Source organism: Martes martes (genome assembly GCF_963455335.1).
Source record: "Martes martes genome assembly, chromosome: 1".
NCBI classification, from domain to species: Eukaryota; Metazoa; Chordata; class Mammalia; order Carnivora; family Mustelidae; genus Martes; species Martes martes.
The window spans coordinates 177,925,862-177,947,440 of record NC_137888.1 but is presented as its reverse complement, the minus strand read 5'-3'; the positions used below and the strand labels follow the sequence as shown (position 1 = coordinate 177,947,440).

The 21,579-nt window shown below is 38.7% G+C and overlaps 1 protein-coding gene and 1 pseudogene across 2 annotated transcripts in view; both read left to right on the top strand.

Moving 5' to 3' along the window:
- Window positions 1-21,579, top strand: part of GXYLT2 (glucoside xylosyltransferase 2) — a gene marked incomplete at its 5' end in the record, with an annotated part of 92,429 nt that overhangs the window by 33,418 nt on the left and 37,432 nt on the right. The window lies entirely within an intron of this gene.
- On the top strand, window positions 1,787-5,987 carry LOC308351332 (ferritin light chain-like; annotated as a pseudogene). Its single transcript has 2 exons — window positions 1,787-1,830; window positions 5,443-5,987. The product of its transcript is annotated as a ferritin light chain-like (transcript).

The following is a 21,579-nucleotide window of genomic DNA, read 5'->3' as shown; positions in this document are numbered from 1 at the left end:
TTAGGTTAAGGTGCTTTGTAAGTCTTACCCAGGGAGAAAGGCCTTTTATTTATTTTTTTTTTAAGATTTTATTTATTTATTTGACAGAGAGATCACAAGTAGGCAGAGAGGCAGGCAGGCAGAGAGAGAGGAGGAAGCAGGCTTCCTGCTAAGCAGAGATCCCAGATGTGGGGCTCGAACCTAGGACTCTGGGATCATGACCTGAGCCAAAGGCAGAGGCTTTAACCCACTGAGCCACCCAGGGGCCCTGAGAAAGGCCTTTTTAAACCAAGTTTTGATAAATGCCAATATTATAATAATGTCTGATGTTTTTCCTGTTTCCAACACTTGCCATAAGTATCTATCTCAAAAGAAGGAGTTAGGGAAGAATATTGACCTGAGAGGTAGGATAAAATTGCTTACAGCCTTGACCTATAAATTCTCCCAGACTTCTCTGGATATTTCTGTATTTCTAACAAACTCGACCCATCCTTTACTATTTCAAAGGAATATCCTACCAAGTAAATAAAAATCTTAGATTACCTAGATTTTCTTCATCACATCAAGAATAACAATATATATGGGTGAGTGGGTGGTGCAGTCAGTTAAGTGCTAACTCTTAGTTTCAGCTCAGGGGGTAATCTCAGGGTCGTGAGATTGAGCCCCACATTGGGCTCTGCACTCAGTATGGGACTATCTCTCCCTCTCTCTCTGCCCCTCCTTACTTTCCCCCAACCTCAAATAAATAAAATAAATTTTTTTTAAAAAAGAGTAACAAGGGCACCTGGGTGGCTCAGTCGGTTAAGCCACTGCCTTCGGCTCAGGTCATGATCCCAGGGTCCTGGGATTTTGTCCCACATCGGGCTCCTTGGTCATCTGGGAGCCTGCTTATCTCTCCGCCTCTGCCTGCTGCTCTGCCTGCTTGTGCACTTGCACACTCTTGCTCTCTGAGAAATAAATAAATAAATAAAATCTTAAAAAAAAACTTTCTGCAGAGAAGAATGAACACACAGATCTTTCTCTTTTAAAAAAAAAGTAACAATACATAATCTTCCCTTTTTCCACTTATAGTTTGTTTAAAGAGGTTTGTAACTAGCTCCAATATTTGGATAACGATATGCTTACAAGAGATATTCTAATGAATCAGCTACAGGCTAATGGAAAAGAGAGATTACCTGACTTATAAGAACTTTCTATAATTGAGGTCAGGCCTCTGTACTATTCTTAATATTATAATTCAGCATTAGCAGTCAACATTGAGTCTTCCTTGGAACCAACCCTTTGGATGTCAAGAAATATTGACAGATGTATAGGAACATATTAAAAATCCTTATTAAGAAGAACATCTATTAGTCACCATAAATGATGTCTCTGTATTTCATTAAGCATCAAGAGCCCATAAATTATTGGGACAAGGTGAGCTATCAAAAAGGTCATATAAAAATGACCCTAGATACCAATTTTGTTGAACAAGCTTTCCTAAGTCCTTATCATTTACTCACACATTATTAAAGGTTTGACGTTCAGGATATTAGTTACAACTCTTAGTTACATGTAAGAAACTCAATTTCAACTAGCTAAGGAAAGAAGCAATCTTTTTGGCTTATCTGACGGTGAAGTCCAGATGATCCCAAGTGTAGGGCTGATCCAGGGGCTCCCATGATGTCACCAGGCTCTCCGTGTCTCTCCCTCTGTTCCTTGCAAGGCTCACTCCAGGAACATAATGATTGCTTGAAGTAACCTGAGATCCAAATTCTAGAAGCTTAGTTTAGCAGAAAAAATACCAGGAAGGGTGGCTACTTACAAAATGGTGGCAGAAGAGCTCTGTGGAATTGCTCCCCAGCAAGACAGGTATAACTGGTGAAAATCATTTTTTTCAAGGATTTTATTTACTCATTCATTCATTCATTCACTTAAGAGAGAGAGAACATGAGTGGAAGGAGGAAGTGGGGGAGGGTGGGGGAGGGAGAAAGAATCTCAAGCAGACTCCACACTCGGCGTGTACCTGACATGTGGCTCAATCTCATGGTCCTGAGATCATGACCTGAGCTGAAACCAAGAGTCAAACACTTAACCAACTGAGCCACCCAGGCAACCCTGGTGAAAATTATTTTTAAAACAATTATATAGACTCTTTGGACATTGTGCTAAGGGGCTAAGCAAATGAGGAAACAGATTATTCAAGAAAATGTGATGTAACCAAGTCTAAGCTTGTTCTACTCAACTGCATGACAAGTCTAGAGGCAAGATGTTGGGGTAAGGAAAGTGACTTTATCTGGAAATGCAGCAAACCAAGGAGATACAGACTATTATCCTAAACAACCTTCTCCCCTTAGCATGAAATTCAAGTTTCTTTTATGTTAGCAAAGCAGGGGAAGCAAAAGGGGGTTGGAGTCAGAAGGTAACTGATGCCTGGTCATAAAACTTGTTTGTCCTTGGTCAGTTGATCTTTGTGTACAGGACTCTGATCATGTCATTCCTATAAACATTAAGCGTAGCATAGTCAATTCCATATGTGCTTCCTTATCTCCTTGGGTGAGGTAGGTTTTCGGCAGAAAGCAGTTTTTGCAAATATTAGCTGTAATATGAAATACTAGCAGATCATGCCCTAAGCAAAATCTCTTTGATGATTAACATGCCTACGTACATGCAGGGCTAAAGCAGAAGTTTCTAAGCTGTAGGTCGCAGCAGCAAGGGAAATAGAAGCAACGTGAAGTCAGACATGCTGGGGTTTTTTCCCTGATACACTAAAACTTGGTAAGAAAGAGGGATAATCTATTATGTGTTAATAAAAATAATTTGAAAAATAAATAAATAAATCAAAAGAGGGAAAATCTGTGACGTTTGAACCACAACTTACTCCCTCCTTCTCCCCTTGCAACTCAGCATGATGGAAAGTCAACTCCAGACAATTCAGTCAAGAATACAGGGATCCTTTTCTCCCCAACTCCCAGTTGAGGGATATGGTACTGCCTTAGGAGGGCCAGGTCATCAGCAGTTCTCATCTCTGCACCACAGAGTTTAAGTTCCAGGCAAATGTGGCCAATGTTCTGCAGCTTCCATAATTAAGAGGAAGATGGTAGCTTCATGAAAGCAAGAAACTAAAACAGAGCTGGTTCATTTATAAAGGAGAACCAGGGAAAGAGACAGATCAAAAAGCACCTTCGTGGTGGCAGAACAATGTTCAAAGACTGGCCTTAAAAATTAATCCTGCAAATGAGCCTAAATTTAATTGTAGCAGGTGGAAAAGCAATTTGTGCCTCAAAAACAATAAAGCAATCAGCTGGCAATTCATGGAGGCTAATAGCTGGGTGTAATACTAACAGCGACAGACAGTTTAACAGAAAGATTGGAGAAAGTGTCAGTGAAAGATAGGTGATAAAACCACTGTCATTTCAGGGTGACTGTATGCATGCCCAAGGCTGCACCCACTGAGGAACAACATCGCAGGCTGCATGCAGTGGGTGAAATGGACCTCACTAAAATAATCCAGACAAGATGCTGAACAAATACTTGAGCAAACAACATCAATAAGCCCTGTAGGCTGGAATTGCTAAAATATATGACCTAACATATCCCAGGCTATATTATCATGCTATCATTTATTAACATGCTAAATATATTATCCAGATTTTTTCATCAAAAAAGTATGAGGTGTTCAAAGAAACAGGAAAGTGTGATTCATTCATGGAGAAAAAATGCAAGCAATAGAAGATGCCTGTGATAGGACCCAGATGTCAGATTTAGTGAAAAATATTTCATCCTTTGCTGGGGTCTTATCCCTGAGGGACAGAGTACAACACTGGGGTCTGCTGGCATGGGCTCAGGACCTGTGGGCACTGGCCTGGTCCCTGAAGGTCTGACGAGGGGGGTAGTGACACCACCACTGCACAGGCCCCAGCCCTCCCCAGCTGTCAGTAATTAAAAGCAATCTAACACACATAAACACACACAAAAAAAAATAGAAAAAGACTTCAAAGCAGCCACTATAAATATGTTCAAGCAACAAGAGGAAACCATGCTTGAAGAAGTAAATTAATTAAGGAGGCCTCATGATGTGGTGAGCACTAGGTGTTATATGCAACTGATGAATTATTGAACACTACATCTGAAACTAATGATGTACTATATGTTGACTAATTGAATTTAAATTAAAAAAAAGTAAAGTAAGATATCATGACAGTGTTTCATGAGATTAAGAATATCAACAAAAAGATGAAAATTATGTTTAAAAAGAGCTCATTGGAAATATTGGAATTAGAAGGTACAATGATTGAAGTGAAAAATCATTAAAGGACCTCACAGCTGATTTAAAATTAAAGTAGAAAGAATTGGTAAGTTTGAAGATAATCAATAAAGTTCACTTAATCCAAGGAATAGGGAAAAATAATGGATAAAATTGAACAGAGACTAAGAGAAATATGCAACACATCAGGCACACAGCATATGCACGATGGGAGTGCCAGAAGGAGAGCAGAAAGAGAAAGGAATAGGAAAAAGCTATTTGAAGAAATAATGGTTGAAAACTTGCAAATTTGATGAAAAACAATGTATACATCAAAGTTCAAATAATTCTTTTTTTTTAAGGTTTTGCAGTTTTTGTGTTTTTTTTTTAAAGATTTTTTTTAATTTATTTATTTGACAGACAGAGATCACAAGTAGGCAGAGAGGAAGGCAGAGAGAGAGAGAGGAGGAAGCAGGCTCCCTGCTGAGCAGAGAGCCCGATGCAGGGCTCGATCCCAGGACCCTGGGATCATGACCTGAGCCGAAGGCAGAGGCTTTAACCCACTGAGACACCCAGGCGCCCCAAAGTTCAAAGAATTCTAAGATAAACTCAAAGAGATCCACATGGAGATAAATCATAATAAAAAATCCTGAAAGAGATAAAGTCTTAAAAGCAGAAATAGAAAAACAACTTGTTACATACAAAGGAACTTCTTTAAGATTAACAGCAAATTTCTCATCAGATACTTGTGGTGGGCAGAAGGCCATGGGATGGCATATTTGAAATGCCAAAAGGTGGGGGGGAAACTGTCTACCCAAAATCTTACATCTAGCAAAATTATTTTTTTATTTTTTTAAGATTTTATTTATTTATTTGTTTGACAGAGAGAGAAAGAAAGAACACAAGTAGGCAGAGCGATAGGCAGGGGAGAAACAGGTTCCCCACTGAGCAGGGAGCCTGACGCAGGCCTCGATCCCAGGATCCTGACATCATGACCTGAGCCAAAGGCAGACGCTTAAGCGACTGAGCCACCCAGGTGCCTTGTAGCCAAACTATTTTAAAAATGAAGGTGGAATAAGCAGTGCACCCAGCAGTCCTGCAGATCTGTGTCTTGCTTCAACAGTGTTTGGATAGAACAGACCCAGAGTTGCCTCTTCACCCTCCGACCACCCTCCAACTTTTTTCTGGTCACAACCTTTAGAGCCACCTTTTCTGCCACCCTTTGCCCCTGGGACCAGCCAATACCCTATTTTGAGCTTCTCTTCTTATTACCAACGAACTGTGAGCTCCCAGGTTTTTCAGAATTATTCTACAGAGGTGGAGGCTGCTGTCAGCTGCCTGGTCAGCTTGCATCTGCTGGCCTCCTACACTGGTCTCTTTCTGGGCCTCTATTTCCATTGTGAAGACATGGCTCTGGAGGACGTGGGCCCCTTCTTCCACAAGTTGGCTAAGGAGAGGTGAGGGCACTGAGCATCTCTTGAAAATGAAAAACCAGTGTGGCCTCTTCCTAGGTGCCCTCTTCCTAGGCGTGCAGAAGCCATCCCAAGATGGTTTCTTGTTCTAGAGAAGAACCTGAACGAGGCCCTTTTAGATCTTCATGCCCTGGGTTCTGTCCAGGCAGACCCCCACCTCTGTGACTTCCTGGAGAACCACTTCTAGCTGAGGAGGTGAAACTCACCAAGAAGATGGACAATCACCTGCCTAACGTCCGTAGACTGGTCGGCCCCCACACTGTGCTGGGCAATGCATTCTATTTAAAAGGCTCACCATCAGGCATGACTAGAGCCCTCTGAAATCCAGCAGCCTTTGAGGGGCCCCTCTGGCATCGCCTTGGTGCTGGGCTTGTGCCTGGGCCTCTTCCTGCAATGACTAGGCAGCTTTTTAACCACCCAGGACCCCTCTCCGAAGCCATGGATGAAATGGAAGCAATAAAGCTTTTTTGCAGGAGGAAAAAAAAGGTGAAATCAAGTCATTCCTGGTAAAGAAAACTGAGATAATTTGTTGCTAGCACAAATGGTTTACAAGCAGTACTATGGAATTCTTTAGGTTGAAAGGAAATGACTCCAGACAGTAATTCAAAATCACATTTTTAAAAAAGAGCATAAGGGACACCTGGGTGGCTCAGTGGGTTAAGCCTCTGCCTTCAGCTTAGGTCATGATCCCAGGGTCCTGGGATCAAGCCCCGCATCGGGCTCCCTGCTCAGCAGGGAGCCTGCTTTCCCCTTCCTCTCTGCCTGCCTCTCTGACTGTCACTCTCTCTGTCTGATCACTCTCTCTCTCTGTCAAATAAATAAATAAAATCTTTTTAAAAATTTTTAAAAAGAGCATAAGTAAAGGCAATTATATAGAAAATGTTATAATGAATATTTCTTTTTAAAATTTCATTTTATTTTTTAAGACTTTATTTATCTATTTATTATTTATTTAGAGAGCACAAGCAGGGGGAGGGGCAGAGAGAGAGGAACAGAGAGTATCTCAAGCAGACTCAGGGGCAGAGAGAGAGGAACAGAGAGTATCTCAAGCAGACTCAGACTCAGAGCCTAACATGGGGCTTGATCTCATGACCCTGAGATCATAACCTGAGCCAAAATCAAGAGTCAGACACTCAACTGACTGAGCTACTCAGGCACCCGTTCAGACTTTATTTTTAAGTAACCTCTACACCCAGTGTGGGGCTTGAACTCTCAACCCTGAGATCAAGAGTTGCATATCCTACCAACTGAGCCAGCCAGGCACCCCTATGATGAATATTTCTTATCCTTTACTCTCTCAGTTGATTTTAAAAACAATTGTATAAAACAGTATGTATATAACTGTATTGTTGGGACTGTAACATAGAAATGTAATATATTTAAGATATATATAATAGCACAAAGGAAGTTGGAGTAGAGGAAAGTTGTGTGAGATAAGACAATGATACCAGATAGTAACTCAAATCCACAGGAACAAATAAAGAAAATTAGAAATGATTGAAGAAGATTAATATAACAAACTCCATAAATATATCCTTGCTCTCCTTCCTCTTTCATCTTCTTTAAAACACATACAATTACATAAAGCGGCAATTATAACAATATATTTTGGGGTTTATAGCATGTATAGCTGTAATATGTACAACAATGACATCAAAAAATGGAGACAAGAGAGTAGAGCTAAATAGGACTAACATTTGTATAACTCATTGGAATTAAGTTAATATAAATCTGAAGGTTTTTTGTTTTTGTTTTTGTTTTTTTAATTTATTTATTTGGCAGAGAGAGAGAGAGAGATCACAAGTAGGCAAAGAGGCAGGCAGAGGGGTAGGGGGAAGCAGCTCCCCACTGAGCAGAGAGCCCGATGCGGGGCTCAATCCCAGGACTCCGGGATCATGACCTGAGCAGAAGGCAGAGGCCTAACCCACTGAGCCACCCAGGCACCCTGAAGGGTTTTTTTGATAAGACATGTATGGTAAGCCCAGGAGCAACCACTGAGGAAAAATATGGTAAAAACAAATCACTGAATTAAAATGCTATGTTAGAAAATATCCACTTAGTGCAAAAGAAAACAGTAAAGGAAGAACAGAAAAACAAAAAAGACATGAGACATATGGAAAACAGAAAGGAAAGTGACAGACATATATTCAACTACATCAGTAACATTGAATAAGAATGGATAAAACAATCAAAAGGCAGAAATTGCCGGAAATAGGTGATAGAAAAATAAAATCCCAAATATGTGCTATCCACAGGAGACATTCCTTAGGTTCCTAATATACAAACAGGTCGGAAGCAAAAAAGATGGAAAAAGATGTCAACCAAACAGCAACCACAAGAAAACTGGAGTGGTTATACTAATATCGGACAAAATAGAACTGAAAAAAATTATTAGAGAAAAATAAGCACATTAAATGCTAAAAATGTTAATCCATAAAGAAGATAAAACAGTTATAAATATATATGCACCTAACAAACAGAGCCCCCAAGTACATGAAGCCCAAACTGACAGAATTGGAGGGAGAAATAGGCAATCCACCAATATTAATGGGAGAGTTTAATGCCCCACATTAAATAATGGGTTAAACAATAGATAGATCATCAACAAGGAAATAGACTTGAACAACAGTTTAAACCAACTGGACCAACAGACATCCATAGAACACTCCACCCAACACCAGTGGAACACACATTCTTTTGAGTGCATATGGAACATTCCTGGGATAGACCATATGTTAGGCCATAAAACAAGCCTCAGTGAATTTGAAAGGATTGAAGTCATACAAAGTATGTTCTCTGACCACAGTGGGATGAAATTAGAAGTCAATAACAAAGAAATTTGTGCAGCTCACAGAGAAGTGGAAATTAAACAACACACTCCTAGATAAACAGTAGGTCAAAGAAGAAATTACAGAAGACATTAGAAAATATTTTGAAATATGGGGTGTCTGGATGGCTCAGTTGGTTGAGTGTCTGACTCTTGATTTCAGCTCAGGTCTTGATCTCAGGGTCATGAGTTCAAGCCCTATGTTGGGCTCCATGCTGAGAGTGGACCTACTTATTTTTTTTTTAAGATTTTATTTATTTATTAGAGAGAGAGAACACAAGCAGAGGGGAGCAGGAGAGGGAGAAGCAGGGTCCCCACTGAGCAGGGAACCCAGTGCAGGACTCGATCCCAGAACCCTGGGATCATGACCTGAGCTGAAGGCAGACTCTTAACGAACTAAGCTACCAGGTGCCCCTGGAGTGGACCTACTTAAAAACAAACAAACAAAACCAGGAAAATACTTTGAGATAAGTGAAAATGAAAATATGTATACCAAAACTTAAGAGAGCAGCTAAAGCACTACTTACATTGAAATTTATAGTTGTAAACTGCTACCTTACAAATGAGGAAAGATTCTAAATCAGTAACTTAACTTTCTGCCTGAGATACTTTAAAAAGAAGAACAAACAAAATCCAAGAAGGAACAAGAAAGGAAATAGTAAAGATTAGAGTAAAAAAATAAGGAAGTAGAGAATAGAAAAAGAATAGAGGATAATTACAGACTTGAAAGTTGATTATTTGAAAATATCAACAAAATTGACAGGGACACCTGGGTGGCTCAGTTGGTTAAGAATCTGCCGTCCGCTCAGGTCATGATCTCAGAGTTCTGGGATAGAGCCTGGAGTTGGGCTCCCTGCTCAGTGGGAAGCCTGCTTTTTCCTCTCCCTCTGCCCCCCCCCCCACCACTCATACTCTCTCTCTTGCAAATAATAAATAAATAAAATCCTTTTTTTTTTTAAATTGACAAACCTCTAGCTAGACTGAGCACGAGAGAAAAGACTCAAATTACTAGAGTCAGAAATGAAAGAGGGAAGACAAATACTAACATTAGTGATATAAAAAAGAATTGTAAAGCAATACTGTAAATAACTGAATGATAATTAGAGGAAATGGACAACTTTGAATTAGTAATTTTCTTTAAACCCATGAAGAAAAGTTCAGGACTAGATGGCTTCATTGGTGAGTTTTACCAAACATTTAAAGAATTAGTACCAGTTCTTTCCAATCTCTTAAAAACAAACAAACAAACAAACAAGCATAGGGGTGCCTGGGTGCCTTATTCATCAAGTGTCTGACCCTTAATTTCAGCTCAGGTCATGATCTCAGGGTCATGAGATGAGGCACTCTCTCAGCCTCTGCATTAGGCGCAGAGTCTGCTTAAGATTCTCTCTTTCCCCCTCCCTTTTCCCATCCCCCCTGACTCTCCCTCCCTCTCTTAAAAACTAATTAATTACGAAAGACATGAAATCTTGCCATTTGCGACGACATGGATGGAACTAGAGGGTATCATGCTTAGCGAAATAAGTCAATCGGAGAAAGACAACTATCATATGATCTCTTTGATATGAGGAAGTGGAGATGCAATGCGGGGGGGTTAGGGGGAGGTAGGAAAAGAAAAAATGAAAAGATGGAATTGGGAGGGAGACAAACCATAAAAGACTCAATCTCAAAAAACAGACTGAGGGTTGCTGGGGGGAGGGGGAACGGGAGAGGGTGGTGGGGAAATGGACATTGGGGAGGGTATGTGCTATGATGAGTGCTGTGAAATGTGTAAACCTGGCGATTCACAGACCTGTACCCCTGGGGATAAAAATACATTATATGTTTATTAAAATTTTAAAAACTAATTAATTAATTAATTAAACAGAAAAGAAGTGAATATTTACAAATTATTATATTAGGCCACATATTAACCTGTTAACAAAACCATATAGTGACATCACAAGAAAAGAAAACTACAGAGCAATTACTCATGAATGTAGATGGAAAAAATCCTCAACAAATATGTATATATCCTCTACTATATATATCCTCTACTATATAGAATCCAGCAACTCAAAATAAGATTTTACACCATTACCAAGTGGAATTTTTCCCAGGAACACAAAGTTGGTTTAACCTGTTAAAATCAATTAATGTAATGTAACATGTAAACAGATTAAAGATGTCATGAACATCTCAATAGATGCAGAAACAAATTTGACAAAATCGAATACACTTTCGTGATTAAAAACTTTCAACCCTAGGAATAGAAGAGAACTCTCTCAATCTGATGAAGGGCACCTACAAAAACCTTACAATTAGCATCATATTTAAGCATAAAAGACTGAATAGTTTACCTCTAAGATTAGAAAAATAGTTATATGCTCTCAAAATTTCTGCTCTTCGTTGCATTGGAAGTTCTAGTCAGGACATTCAGGCAAGAAAACAGAATAGAATGAACTCTGATTTGAAAGAAAGAAGTAGGGGCACCTGGGTGGCTCAGTGGGTTAAAGCTTCTGCCTTCGGCTCAGGTCATGATCCCAGGGTCCTGGGATGGAGCCCCGCATCGGGCTCTCTGCTCCGTGGAGAGCCTGCTTTCTCCTCTTTCTCTGCCTGCCTCTCTGCCTACTTGCGATCTCTGTCTGTCAAATAAGTAAATAAAATCTTTATTAAAAAAATGAAAGAAAGAAGTAAAATCATCTCTATTTTCAAATGTCATCATATCATACATAGAAAATCCTAGGGAATCCATTCTAAAAATGAGGAAAACTAATAAAATTTAGTAAGGTTGCCAGATACAAGACCAAGACATAGAAACAATTTTATTTCTAAATACTTGCAATGAACAATCCAGAAATAAAATTTAAAAAACAATTCCATTTATAATAACAAAAATAATAACATAATAAATTTAACAAATTGAATACAAAAGTTGTACTCTGAAAATTATAAGAGTTGTTGAAAGGAATTAGAGTGCAGTCAATGGAAAGAAGGCTCATGTTCATAGGTCAAAAGATTCAATATTGTTAAGATGGCTTTAGTCCTCACCATTGTCTGTATATTTAGTACAGCCTTTAGCAAAATCCCAGTTGGCTTCACTGTAGAAAGTGCCCATCTTATCATAAAATCCATACAGAAATCCAAGGGACTATAACATAAGTAAGCTTCTAGTCAGGCTAACTAAATAAAAGCAGAGAGGACACAAATTGCTAATATTAGAAATGAAAGTTTGTACAGATTCCTTTTGATGGGCATTAGAAGTATAATTTTAAAAAGTACTAACATCTCCATGACCACAAATGGTAAGTTAAATGAAATGGATCAGTTCCTTGAAAGACACAAACTGTCAAAATCTCACCAAAAAAATAGATGATCTGAACAGGCTTAAGTCTATTAAAGAAGCTGAATCTGGAATGCCTGGGTAGCTCATTCAGTTGAGTGTCTAACTCTTGGTTTCATCTCAGGTCATGATCTCATGTGTTCTGGGATTCGGCCCTCATTGGGGAGTCCGCTTGAAGATTCTGTCTCTCTGCCTCTCTCCCATGTGCATGCATTCTCTCTCTCTCTGAAATAAATAAATCTTAAAAAAAGAAATTTTTAAAAATTGAATTGATAATTAATGACCTTACAAACAAAAAACACCAGGGCCAGACAGGTTGGTGAATTCTGTCAAACATTCAAGGATGAAGTTATACCAATTCTCTATAATCTCTTCAAGAGGATAGAAGAAGAGGAAATACTTCCTAACTCATTCTGTGAGGCCACCATACCTCTAATGCAAAATCAGACAGACATATTAAGAAAAGAAAGCTACAGACTAGTAGCTCTTACTAACATAGATGTAAAAATACTCAACAAAATATTAGCAAATCAAATTTTTTTTTTTTTAATTTATTTATTTGTTAGAGAGCGAGCGAGCACAGGCAGACAGAGTGGTAGGCAGAGGCAGAGGGAGAAGCAGGCTCCCTGCGGAGCAAGGAGCCCGATGTGGGACTCGATCCCAGGACGCTGGGATCATGACCCGAGCCGAAGGCAGCTGCTTAACCAACTGAGCCACCCAGGCGTCCCAGCAAATCAAATTTTTAAAAAGCATACAAATAATTATACACCATGACCAAGTGGGATTTATCCTAGGTATGCAAGGCTGGTTTGGCATTAAAAAGTCAGTTGATGAAGTTTACCACACCATCAGGCTAAGAGGAAAATCATGTAATCTTATCAATAGATGCAGAAAAAAAAATTGACAATACCTAATATTTATTCATGATAAAAAAAATTGTCCGTAAACTAGGAATTAAAGGGAACATTATCAACTTGATAAAAACTACAAAAAACCCTACAGCTAATATCATACTAAATAGATCTTTAAAAGTAAGCTTTAGGACCTTAATAGAATAGGAATATTCAATATTGTCAAGATATCTCTCTTTCCCAAATTGATTTATAGATTCGACTCAATCCCAATCAAAATCCCACCAAAGTTATCTTATGGATAACAACAAACTGATTTTAAAGCTCATATGGGCAGGCAAAAGATTCAGAATAGCCAACATAATATTGAAGGAAAAGAACGAAGTTGGGTGATTCATGCTCCCCAACTTCAAGACTTACTGTAAAGCTATAGTGATCAAAATGGAGTGGTATAGGCAAAAGAATAGACAAATAATCAGTGGAACAGAATAGAAAGCTTATAAATAGACCCCCATAAATATAGTCAACTGATCTTTGACAAAGGAGTAATATGGTAGAACAAAGATAGTCTCTTCAACAAATGGTGCTAGAACAACCGGATATCCATAAACAAAATTATAAATATAGATGCAAACCTTATACAGTTCACAAAAATAATGGATCAAATATTGAAATATAAAATGCAAAACTATAAAACTCCTGGAATGCAACATAGGAGAAAACCTAGATAGCCTTGGGTATGGTGATGGCTTTTTAGATGTAACCAAAGACATGATCCATGAAAGAAATAATGGATAAGCTGAACTTCATTAAATTTTAAAACTTCTGCTCTCTGAAAGACAGTATCAAGAAAATGGGAAGGCAAGCTGTAAACTGGAAGAAAATATTTACAAAAGACCTTTCTGATAAAGGACTGTTACCCAAAATATGCAAAGAATTCTTAAAACTCAACAGTAAGAGATAAACAACCTGATTTAAAAATGGATCAAAACCCTCTAATCAAGGAATTACACAGTTGGCAAATAAGCACATGAAAAGAGGCTCTATACCATATATCATCAATGCAAATTAAAACAATAATGAGATTCCACTACACTGACAACACCAAATGCTGATGAGGATGTGGACCAGTAGGAACTCTCATGCTTTGCTGGTGGAAATGCAAAATGGTACAGCCACTTTGGGAGATAGTTTGGTGGTTTCTTAGAAAGTGAAACACACCCTTACTATGGGACCCAGAGGTTGCACTTTTTGGTATTTACCCAAAGTAGCTGAAAAATTTTGTCCGCATAATAACCTCTGCTTGAATGTTTATAGCAGTTTTATTCACAGTTGTGAAAACTTAGAAGCAACCAAGATGTCCCATAGCAGGGGAGTAGATAAAGAAACTGTGGCACATCTAGATAATGGGATGTTAGTGCAGAAAAAGAATCAAGCTGTTAAAGTTATGAAAAGTCATGGAGGAAACTTAAATGCATATTACTAAGTGAAAGAACCCAATATGAGAAAGCTACACACTGTATGATTCCAATTATATGACATTCTGGAAAAGGTAAAGCCCTGGAGCAATGGAAATGTTTGCCTGGTTGAAGGATAGCCTGGGAAAAGGATGAACAGGCAGTCCACCAAGGATTGTAAGGGTAATGATAGTACTCTATATGATATTATGATGAATATATGTAACTGTACAGTGGTCCAAACCCATAGAATGTACAACACCAAAAGTGAACCCTAATGTATAGTATGGACTTTGGGTGATTATGATGTGTTAATGTAGGTTCATCCTTGCTAAGAAATATACCTTTCTGGAAAGTGATGTTGATGATAGGGGAAACTATGCATGTGTAGAGACGGGGTATAGGAGAAATCTCTGTACCTTCTCTTAATTTTGTTGTGTACCTAAAACTGCTTTTAAAAAATAATCTTTAAAAGAAAGAGAGAAACAGAGAAAGGGAGAGAGAGAGGAGAGGAGGGAGGGAGAAAGGAGGAGGGAGGGGGAAAGAAAGGAAAGGAAGGGATGGGAGGGAGGAAGAAAAAAGAAAAGGGGAGGGGAGGGAGATTGATTCAGGGGACCCAGAATATTCAAAACAATCTTGGGAGAGGTGGACAAAGTTGGAAGACTCTAATTTTCTGATTTCAGAATTTACTACAAAGGTACAGTAACCAAGCCAATGCAGTACTGGCATAAGGATAGACCTAGAGACCAATGGAAGAGAATTGAGTCCAGAAAAAAACCCTCATATTAACAGAGTAATTCAATGGGGAAAGAGTAATCTTTTCAACAAAGAGTGCCAAAAAAAGTGGTTTTCCACATGCAAAAGAATGAAGTTGTATTCCCTACCTCAAACCATATTCAAAAATTAATTGAAATGATCAAAGACCTAAATATAAGAGCTAAAAATGTAAAAGTCTTAGAGGAAAACATAGGAGTAAATATTCACAATCTTCTATTAGTGTTTTTCTGTCTTGTTTTTGTTTTTGTTTTTTTAGATATGATACTAAAAACACAAGCAACAAAAGAAAAACTGGGTAATTCAGACTACATCTAAATTGAAAACTTTTGTGCTTCAAATAATACCATCAGGAAAGTATGCAGACATCCTCAGAATGGAAGAAAATATTTGCATATCACATATCCATTAAGGGACTTGATCTAGAATGTATAAATAACACTTACAACTCAATAATAAAAAGATAAATAGCCCAATTAAAAAATGGACAAAGGATCTGAATAGTCGTGTCTCCAAAGAAGATATAAAAAGGAGAAATATACATATGAAAAGATGCTCAACATCATTAGTCATCAGGGGAGTGAAATCAAAACCACATTGAGATGCCACTTCACACCATGAGGATAGCTGAAATCAAAAAGACATTATAGCAAATGTTGGCAAGGATGTGGACAAACTGGAAACCTTGTGCACTGCTGGTGAGAATGTAAACTGGTACAACTTCTTTGGAAAACGGTCTGCCATTTCCCCCAAAAGATTAAACCTGGAGTTACCAGATGACTCAGTGACTCCACTTCTAGATAATGGAGAGAAATGAAAACACATGTACACAAATATTCATAGCAGCATTATTTTTAAGAGCTAAAAGATGGATATAGCCCAAATATCCATCAACTGTTGACTGGATAAATAAAATGTAGTCTGTTCATGAAATGGAATTGTACTTGGCAGTAAATAGAGAAGAAGTACTGATCCACATTACGGGATGGGTGTGCTTTGAAAACATGCTAAGTGAAAAGAGCCATTCAAAAACATCACATATGATATGATTCCATTTATATGAAATGTCCTGAATAGGCAAACCTATATAGGGAGATAGAAAGTAGATTAGTGCTTGCCTAGGGCTAATCAGATTGGGGAGAATAGGGACTGACTGCTAATGTGTCCAGAATTTCTTTTTGAGGTGCTGAAAATGTTCTAAAATTAGTTTGTGATGATGTTGCACAACTCTATGATATACTAAAAACCATTGAATCATTCACTTTAAATGGATATATTCATATGTAAATTAGATTTCAGTAAAGCTGTTATAAGAGAAAACAAAAGCATGGTACTTAATAACTGTCATAAAAATCTTGGGGTATATTGTGATTGGCCCTGCACAGCTCATGTGCTCATCCCTGAACAGTTGATATAGCCAGAAAGATAAGATACTCTCAGTAGCCCAAGTTAAATCACATTCTCATCCATGAGCAAGAGGGGTCCCCAGCATCTGAACCTCAGAGATTTGTTTTTTTCATAGGAAAGAGGGTTGCTCTTGTCAGAAGATGAAGGGAGATATGTAGAGAGGACAGACAGTAGGTAACTATCTCACTTAAGAATGCATAGTTCTGGGGCACCTGTGTGGCTCAGTCATTTGAGCTGCTCTTGATTGTGGGTCCAGTTGTGATCTCAGGGTGATGGGATCGAGGCCCAGGCCATGCTCGGTACTGGGTTCGGTACTCAGTGTGGAGTCCGTGTGGGGTTCTCTTCCTCCCCGCCCACCACCCACCCACCCCGCCGCAGCACTCTCTCTCTCAAATAAGTAAGTAAAATCTTAAAATAAAAAAAAGAATAGCTAGTTCTGTAACACTTTTTCCTTCAGAAAGTTATTTTACTTTGTTAAGATGAGGAATACAGGGGCACCTGGGTGGCTCAGTGGGTTAAAGCCTCTGCCTTTGGCTCAGGTCATGATCTCAGGGGCCTGGGATCGAGTCCGGTATCAGGCTCTCTGCTCAGCGGGGAGCCTGCTTCCCTCTCTCTCTTTGCGTGCCTCTCTGCCTACTTGTGACCTCTCTCTCTGTCAAATAAATAAATAAAATCTTAAAAAAAAAAAAAGATGAGGAATACACACACACACACACACACACACACACACACACACACAGAAATAGCAGGGCCTTTAAGAACTTGATAGCCACAGTACTAGGAAGCATTTAATGGAGATAGGAATTAATTTGAAATATACAGAGACAGTGTGATATGGTTGTTAAGACCACAGACTGTGGGTGTGCCTGTTTGGCTTAGTCAGTTTAGTGTCTGACTCTTGGTTTCAGCTCAGGTCATGATCTCAGAGTCATGAGATCAAGCCCCTCGTTGCACTGAGCGTGTAGCCTGCTTAAGATTCTTTCTCTCTCTTCCTCTGCCCCTTCCCTCTCCTGCCTATGCTTGCTTGCTCTCTCAAAACAAACAAACAAACAAACTAACTAACTAACAAAACAAAACCCACAGACTCTAAAATAGCCCAAATATGTTCAGATCTTAATTTGTGCTTCCAGCACTTACCACTTTGTAAGCTGGGGAAATTTTATTTGCCTTAATTTATTCATCTGTAAAATGGGAATAAGAATATTACCAACTGACAACAATAGTTTTGTGAAAATTTAAATTAGCTAATATATTTAACACCCTTAAGAACTGTGCCTGGCACATAGTAAGTGTGAGTTTCTATTTTTATTATACTTGCTATTATTATGAGGACTGATATGTGGCATGAAACTACTGAGATTATTAACTTTTTTCCCAAAAGGACCTTATCTTGGCTAATAGTAAGAACATTTTTTTTTGGTCTAGTTAGCCAAGACATAACCAACACAGGACAATTATAACATGTACCAGCAGAGAACACTACTATTAAAATATCAGACACATTGTAGTTAATTGTCTTTTTGTCCCCAACATGATTACCCTCCTAGTAATTCTGGAATCACCATGTTTGTTATGAAGCACAGTATAAGAATCAACATTAATATTTGTTGATTACCTATTGTAACATAATTCTTTGGTTGCAAGCAATCATAATTTACTCAGGGTGAGTTAATCAGAAGATTTGATTGAAAGGATGTTAGGGGCTCTGAGAATGGGAGAGAAGTTTAGTCATCGAGGCTTGGGTTTGATTAGAGATGGCAAGCAAAATATTTGCATTGAAATTCATTCTTTCCTAAAACTATACTTAAATTCATAATTCACTTTTTAAAGAGCATAAACATTCTAGTCAAAGACAAAAGAACAGGAGAGGACGCAATTAAGGCTCAAAATATATTTTGAATGGTAGTAACCAACTTAGCTACTTTGAGGCATCTGTATCTTTAACCAGCAGTGAGGAAAGCCCAGAAGTAATTGAGTTACATGACACAACCTACAAAAGGCCAGTGATTTGGTGGCACCAGCTATGTCTGGAAGTGGCAGTAAAGATGAACCTAAAATCATGGGGTTTGGTTCAAGTGTCTTTAAGGAGCAGTTAGACTCCCAGATTGCATGTTTTATACCATGTAACTGGGAATCTGCTTCACTCCTACCCTGGGCAAAAGACTGGAGGTTTTGTTTCCAGAGAAGGTAAAACAGAATATCTCTGGACTAGGGAAATCAAGGCACAACTGAGGGCATCGTGTTGAAACATGAGATTCAATCAAAAACTTAAATATGGGGCTGTGGGTGGTTCAGTTGGTTTGGATGTCCAACTCTTGATTTCTACTCAGATCATGATCTTGGGGTTGTGTGATCAGGTCCCATGTCAGGCTCCGTGCTCAGTGTGGCATCTGCTTAACATTCTCCCTACCTCTTCCTTTGCCCCTCCCCCAACTCGCATGCATGCTCTCTCTCTCTAAGATGAATAAATAAATCTAAAAAAAAAAAAATTACATATGAATATTAGGACTCCAGACACTTTACTTATACATAGTTCCCAGAACCTTGCAAGGAAAATTAGGCCTTTTAGGCAGGGATTTGAAAGAAATATCTGTGGGAATTTAAGGACACTGATATCAAGGGATTCCATATCAAGGCGACACAGCCAATACTTGCTACACTGAAGCACACAGCTTACAAGTCCCCTCTACATGCTTTCAAGTGACTCTTAAATACTAATGGAAATCCAGAAATCACTAGACATTTGAAGAAGCCCTCTAACAGGAAAGACAGAGGTCAAAACAAAGAGAAAACATCCACTTAGAGCAAATAATCTATGCAAGATAAATACAGCTTCTAAAGAAATTGTCGTTAGTATCCTCAGAGAAATAAAAGAAGATGTTACATGGAGAAGCACAGGATTCTACAAAAAAAAAAAAAAAAAAAGGAAAGAAAGAAACATTTAAAGACTAAAACCAAAATGTTTATAATTCAAAATATGGTAGCAGAAATGAGCAACTCGGGGCACCTGGGTGGCTCAGTGGGTTAAAGCCTCTGCCTTCGGCTCAGGTCATGATCTCAGTCCTGGAATTGAGCCCCACATCGGGCTCTCTGCTTAGCGGGGAGCCTGCTTCTCCCTCTCTCTGTCTGCCTGCCTCTCTGCCTACTTGTGATTTCTCTCTCTGTCAAATAAATAAATAAATTCTTTAAAAAAAAAAAAAAAGAAAGAAATGAGCAACTCAATTGAAAAACTGCAGAAAAAGTTGAGGAAATTGTTTGGAGTAATAAACAATAAAAGTCAATGAGACGGGGAATAGAGAAACGAATAGACAGAGGACAGATTCAACATCTGAACAACAGTAATTCTGGAAAGAGAGAACAAAACACAAAGGGTTGGAATCAGCCTTGAAATTAATTCAAGAAAATTTCTAAGAACAAGAAGATATAGATTTCCAGATTGAGGGAACCCATCAAAAGACTATCACATTAAAAAAAAAGACAGATCAGGTAAATTGGCTTAACTTTCAGGGTTCCAGGCCAAGATGGCAACGTAGGAACCTCATGAACTCACCTCCTCTCATGGACACACTGAATCTACCCCTACACATGAACAATTCCCTCTGAAAGAAATTTAGAAACTAGCTGAGTGATTCTTACATATTTGGCAAGCAAGAAAATACCCATACCACCTATATCGAAATGGGTCTTAGCACACTGTCAACTACTAGGAACCACTAAAAACAAAGAAGAACAAACAAAGGTGGTGTGAATCATCACAAAGGTTTGAGGGACAGCTTAGTTTGAGGTTGACTGAAAAGCTTCATCTCCCCTACAAGGCCACTCTGTTAAGACTAGGAGAGGTGGCTGTTTTACCTAATGCACAGAAACCAACACAAAGAGTCAATGAAAATGAAGGAATAGAGGAATATGTTCCAAATTAAAAAATGGGATAAAACTCCAGAAACAGACCCTAATGAAATGGAGGTAAGTGATTTACCTAGTTAAAAAGGTAACAGCAATAAGGATGCTCACCAAAGTCAGAAAACCATGCATTGACAAAGTCAAAATTTCAACAAAAAGATAGAAAACATAAGAAAGTATCAGACAGAAATCACAGAGCTGAAGAATACAATAACTGCCTGAAAAATTCAAGGGATTCAATAGCAATCTAGATCAAATGGAAGAAGGGACTTGAACTTTGAGAGCAATAGGGAGAAAAGATCAAATTAGGTGCCAGTTGGGGGGAAGGAGATTTCACATCCAAAGGATCAGAAATCAGAAGGGCTCCAGATTTCTCAACAGCATTAGTGGAATTGGTAAAATATTGGATCAATGCCTTATACATCAGAGCATTATCATTTCCAACCTAGAATTCCACACCCAGACAAACTACAAATCAAGCATATGGGTAGAATCATGACATTTGCAGATGTGCACAATTTTAAGATATTTACTTCCTCTGAGTCTTCTCTCAGGGAGCTGCTGATACACCGCTCCACCAGAATGAAGGAGTGCATCAAGAAAGAGGAAGACGTGGGACCCTGGAAGCCAGGAATCCCACAAAAGAGACATAAAAGAAGTCTCAGGGCAAAGAAGGTGACAGCTGCACCGCAATCTGATGAAGCCATTTAGGGAGCTGTGGAATAAACTTTGCTACATATGCATAAAACCAAGCAAAATGTTAACACAAAAAAGGCAAGTCTTAATTCCAGGGAAAATAGAATTGTACGGAAAGGTCAAGGATTGTGGTTCACTCCATGGCTTGATCATAAATAGTGTTTAAATGGCCACGATAAGATAATATTGTATATTGATCCAATCAGTATTTTGATATGCTCTATTAGGGGATGAGATATATGTATTTGAGAAGCATGGTGGGGTTGGGAGTTTGTGTTAAAGGGAACCAAATTATTTTCTTGAGTATAAAGTCACCAGATAAGGCATGTGTGACATGGTAAGAAATACTTACTTGGGCTCTGCCTCTGGTTATTGATACACAGCTCCTAAAACTCTTGGGATTTTTCTAAGTGATAAGGGTGCTAGGAATATATTTCATTCTAGTTTTGGGTCTTTGACCTTCTTTCTGACACAGCTCCTAAAAATCTTGTAATTTCCTGAGTAATTAGGGTTTAGAAGCACCTTATACAGAGCTTCTAAATCCCTTGGAATTCCCTGGGTGAGAGGAGTGATTTTTGTTCCAGTGAAGTAATTCTTGGTGGGCTCCTGGATGGGGGCTGGTCATCAGAAAGACCAAGGCTTGATTAGAAGCTTGCAACTTTCCACCCT